Here is a 5,888-nt window from a genome sequence, read left to right as displayed (position 1 = left end):
CTTATTATGTCAAATACAACCCCTCTAAACCAATGCCAGATGATGTTAGTATAGAAAATTTCACTGTTAACTAATTAAAAACATTAATAAAATCCTAGTAATTCTCTTGTATGGGAATCAAATTTTGTGGATATCCATAATTGTAACATTGATGCGTTCAGAGAGTAGAAACCAAGTCTTTCACTTCATAAATCATAAACATGTTATAGCTGCATTTGAGTTAAATATGAAAACGTTAAAATTATCACCTTGTGTAATGCATCTCGATGGACAATGGGTGAATAATTACAATTTGATAGAGGTGATGGGGAAATTAGCGGTCATACATTATGTGAAATGATTAAGTGGATACTTTGACTGTAGATTTTAAAGTAGAATCCAAAACGAGAATGGGAGAGAAATATAAACCTTCATGGCCCATAACTAATCTAGCAATTAAATCGGTTTCACTAATTCCGTGTCCAAAACCAAAAGTGAATGAGGCAGCTTTGATGATGTGCTGAAATTTCTTGACCAAAGTACTGAAAGTGTATTACTTATCTCTTTCTCTGTTTGTTCAACTCATTTCTTTCATTAGTTTGCATTTTTAATTGGAAATTAAGACCTATACACCAACAAACACTTTTATCCTAACCAATCAATATTGTGTATCGTCTATGTAGCCATCCAGCTATTTTTTTTTGTAACAGAAAAGGGAAAATTGTATGGTGTGTGTATGGAGGATTGTGAAGCTAGAAAAACAAAGTTATTTTATGTGTGGTGGGATTGACATATCTTATATAGAATGACATCTTAATTTTGTGGGCATAACAAATAATTTCTCAAGAACGTACATTTCACCTAAATTTTTTGAGCCTTCTAGTTTGACGCATCTTAATTTGTTGTATTAAAGGTTTATAGGTTTGATCCCAACAGAAATATCTCATCTTTTTAAATTACAAAATCTTAGTATCTAGAGTGATCCATATGAGATTAGATTCAAACCTCACGAGTTTGAACTGCTCCTTAAGAACTTGACCCGATTAAGAGAGCTTGACCTTAGCTTTGTGAACATCTCTTCCACCATTCCTCTGATTTTCTCTTCTAATTTAACAAATTTAGAACCTTCAGACACGCAAATATACGGGATATTGCCCAAAAGAGTTTTCCACCTTTCCAACTTAGAATCTCTGGATTTATCTTTCAATCCCAAGCTCACTGTTAGGTTTTTCACAATTATGTGGAATAGCAATGCATCACTCGTGGAGTTATATCTCTATAGAGTGACTTCTACTGGTAGGATACCTGAATCATTGGGTCATCTAACTTCACTGCGTACATTGGGAATAGTTTCTTGTTATCTCTCAGGGTTTATTCCTACACCTCTATGGAATCTTACCAACATAGAGGATTTGACCTTGCTCATAACCATCTTGAAGGACCAATTTCTGATTTCTTTAGATTTGGAAAGCTCAGGTTTTTATCACTTGCAAATAACAGCATTACTGGCCAACTTGAGTTCTTATCCTTTAACATAAGCTGGACACGACTTGAAGCTTTAGATGTTTCGTTCAATTCCAACTAATGTAAGTGGTCTGCAAAACCTCAACGTCTCAAAATTTTGTCATCAAACAGTTTGAATGAGACTATACCTTCCTGTATATTCTCCCTCCGTTCACTTAAAAGGTTAGAGTTGAGTTATAACCATTTCAGTGGAAACATTCAAGAGTTCGAGTCTAAAACATTGTATAGTGTTTCTCTAAAACAAAATCAGCTGGAAGGTCCTATTCAAAAGTCACGCCTGAACCAGCGTGATCTAGATTATCTTCTCCTTATGCACAATAATCTCTGCGTAGAGATTGTTTTAACCATCTGCAATCTGACAATACTGAGAGTGCTAGATTTGGGCAGCAATAATTTGGAGGGAACAATCCCACTATGTTTGGGTGAGATGAGTGTACTTTGGGTTTTGGATTTAAGCAACAATAGTCTTAGCCTGACAATAAATTCTATTTTTAGTATATATCATCATTTGTGGTGTAGAGGAACCATTGCTTATATCATAATTATTAGTCCACATATTTGATTTGTAAGCACATGAGGACAGATTCACGGAGTAACCAAATTAGAAAAAGGGAAGGAGTTATTTCACTAGCAACATACATCAATAGAAGATCAGAAACAACATGCTCAAGCACCACCAAATGATATGGATTGCACAGCCGCAGAAGCATTATGCCAAAATCTGGTCATTTCCTTGGTTTATGAAGAAGAAAATCAAGAAGTTAAGAAGTGAAAAGGAGCAGTTCAAGGATGAACACAATTACAATCTCCGACAGGATGAAATACCGACCCCATGGAGGAATAGGACATCAGAGACACAACATAAGGTCAGCAGAGACAATGACGGGTAGATCGATAAACAATAATGAATCACGCAGAGGCAATGAAGGGTATCGATGAAACGCTGACATGTGTATCAGAACAAATGCATGTGTCGGGACAATCATTTGAATTGACTTGAGAATGTTATACGACATACAAGACAATAACTTGAGAAAGATTAAATAGCTTTTACATATTGTGTGACACATTCAATGTGAATATGTAATTGAGAACTCTAAACTTGGCTGAAATGACTAGGTGGCCTTTTCTGGAATTGATTACTTAAAAGCAACACTTAAATGTGGATTTTAAATTTCTTTGCTTGATTTGTGCTATATAAGATTTGTTATTTGACTATTAATTTTCTTTCTAACAAACTGAATGTTGCTACAACAAATTGATAAAAGTTCATTGATACCACAATTTCCACCTTCATCAAACAGTTCAGAAGCTGTTGTTTTATTTATAGTTTAAGCATTCCTTCATTCCCTATAGACTCATTCGTATCAACTAACATATCATCCTAACCAATCAAAAAAGATAAAGATAATTTATTCTTCACTTGACTAGTCAAAACTTCAAAAGATTTTTGACTGGATTTGTTATTTTTTTGTCGAAGTTTATACACCAACTAATCATACTGGTAGGAAGTTCAAAGAGAAGTGTAAAATGTCACGAATGGAATAAGCTTTAAAGGATTACGATTGTTTACTCTAAGTCTAAGGTCTTGAATACCTAGAGCTAAGAAATTCTGTTCATAAACATGCATTATTCTGTGCTCATGGGAACAAATTTAAGACATGGCATAAAAACTTGCACTGTTTCCTCCCAAATGCCTCAAATCATTAATTAAGGGAATCACTTCACTTTAAATGTATCTGTTTTTCTAATCAAATTCTAATGTGAGACTTTGTTCATACACTCAACCGACATAACATCGAGGCATTCCGTCGCGGTTATCATATGCAGCTCATACCTGCAGAATTAACTCCAAAAACAAATCTCTACTTGATCACTTTCAAATTGTGGAAATATGAATATGCAAAAGTAACTAGCAAACATTGAACAGGTTCAGGTTAAATATTTTATTCACTTTATGATACAAATTAAATTTTTTTTTTTGGAATTTGCCAGTAAACACAAGGTGAAATGCTTACATGTGTATCTTGAGAGAAAACAATATTTATTTTGGTTGTTAAGACAAAATGCATGTGTTTTTTCTTGAATGGTGTGACCTACCTGGAATTGTGTTATTAAATGTGTATACTAAATTTCATTGCTTAATTTATGCTATATATACTTCTTCAAATTGTTGAATACTGACACAGATCAAACATTTCTTGATTTCTCCTTTACCAACTTAATTAGTTTTGAACATTTTAGTGCAGAAATGGGCTAAACCATGTATTTTTATGATATATCCCGTGCTCTTTCAACATGTTTTCTCCTCATCCTCACCTCATGTATGCCCCAAAGATCAAGCTCTTGCGCTTCTATAAATCAAGCACATGTTTACAATTAATGACGATGCTTTTGATCCTTGTTTCGACATAACAGGGCAACTGATTCACTCATATCCAAAAACTCTTTCGTGGAACAAGAGCACAGATTGTTGCTCTTGGGTTGGAGTTTATTGTGACGAGACGATTGGAAAAGTGATTGAGCTTAAACTCACTTGCAGCAAACTTCAAGGCACTCTAACATTAGCCTCTTTCAACTCTCCAATCTTAAAACGCTCTACTTGTCTAATAATAATTTCTCTGGATCGTACATTTTGCCTAAATTTGGTGAGTTTTCTAGTTTGACGTATCTTGATTAGTCTTATTCAAGTTTTATAGCTCTAATCCCAGTAGAAATCTCTTATCTTTCTAAATTACAAGTTCTTCGTATCCGAAGTTATCCATATGAGCTTAGATACGAACCTCACAATTTCGAAATGCTCCTTAGGAACTTGACCCGATTAAGAGAGCTCCAGCTTACGTATGTGAACATCTCTTCCAGCATTCCTCTAAATTTATGTTCTTATTTAAGAAATCTAGAACTTCCAAACACACATATATACGGGACATTGCTCGAAGGAGTTTTCCACCTTTCCAACTTAGAATCTCTTGATTTATCGGACAGTCCCAGCTAACTGTTACGTTTCCCATAAACAAATGAAATATCAATGCATCACTCATGGAGTTATATCTCTATATAGTGAATGCTACTAGTAGGATACCTGAATCATTTGGGCATCTAGCTTCACTGCGGTACGTTAGAGTTTCCTTCTTGTAACCTCTCAAGCTCTATTCCTATACATCTATTGCATCTCACCAACATAGAGCAATTGCACCTTGATGATAACCATCTTGAGGGATAAATTTCTTATTTCTTTAGGTTTAGAAAGCTCTGGTGGTTATCACATAAAAATAACAACTTTGAGGGCAAACTTGAGTTTTTATCTTTTAACAAAAGCTTAACACCACTTGAAACCTTTGATTTTTCATTCAATTCCCTAACAGGTTCAATTACTCTAATGCAAGTGGTTTGCAAAACCTAGATTCACTCTTTTTGTCATCAAACCATTTGAATGCGACTATACCATCGATGATATTCTCCCTCCCTTCACTAATTGAATTAGACTTGAATGATAACCATTTCAGTGGAAACATTCATGAATTCAAGTCTAAAACATTGTCTCGAGTTTTTCTACAAAAAAATCAGCTTCAAGGTCCTATTCCAAAGTCACCCCTAAACCAGCATGACCTATTATATCTTGTCCTTTCGCACAATAATCTTAGTGGGCGAATCACATCAACTATCTGCAATCTTAAAACACTACATCTGCTAGATTTTGGTAGCAATAATTTGGATGGAAAAATCCCACTATGTTTGGGTGAGATGAGTGGACTTTGGGTTTTTGATGTAATCAAAAATAGTATTAGCGGGACAATTCAAACTACTTATAGTGTTGGAACCCAACTAATAGTCATTAAGTTTGACGGGAATAAGCTAGAGGGGAAAGTTTCGCAATCTTTTATCAATTGCACGGAGTTGGAAGTTCTTGATTTAGGTAACAATGAGTTGAGTGACATATTTCCTAAATGGTTGGGAGCCCTACCTTATTTGCAGATTCTTAACTTGAGATCAAATAAGTTCTATGTCCCTATAAGGACTGACAACTTGTTTTCTCGAATTCTAGTCATAGATATTGATACGCTTAAATTACAATTCCCTAAATAAGTAGAAGCGGTCATATCAAGTAAAGAACTCAACTATTAGGTTGGGTTCGATCCCACAATGAAAATGATTTAGACTCAACTTTAATGTACGATTACCTCTATGTAGTCAAGTCCTTTCTGAAAGGTAGTAATTAAAGTGTGGGGGGGGGGACCTTTGTGAAAATAAAGTGTTGCAATGTTGTGAAATCAAACAAGTAGCAAAAGTGATTTATTGGTGTTTATCAAGTTGTGAGAGAAACTAGGGTGTAAGTGTTTCCCATAGGTTCATAGCGCCATAATCCTAGATATAACAATTCCTTC

General features: G+C 34.7%; 2 pseudogenes; both read left to right on the top strand.

Annotated features, from left to right (window-relative positions):
• The first annotated feature begins 818 nt into the window (after positions 1–818).
• On the top strand, positions 819–2,162 carry LOC138340813 (receptor-like protein Cf-9 homolog; annotated as a pseudogene).
• A 21-nt stretch (positions 2,163–2,183) lies between these two features.
• On the top strand, positions 2,184–5,589 carry LOC138341642 (receptor-like protein Cf-9; annotated as a pseudogene).
• Positions 5,590–5,888: the final 299 nt, after the last annotated feature.

Source organism: Solanum lycopersicum, chromosome 1 (genome assembly GCF_036512215.1).
Source record: "Solanum lycopersicum chromosome 1, SLM_r2.1".
Lineage (NCBI taxonomy): Eukaryota > Viridiplantae > Streptophyta > Magnoliopsida > Solanales > Solanaceae > Solanum > Solanum lycopersicum.
This window is presented reverse-complemented; position numbering and strand designations above follow the sequence as displayed.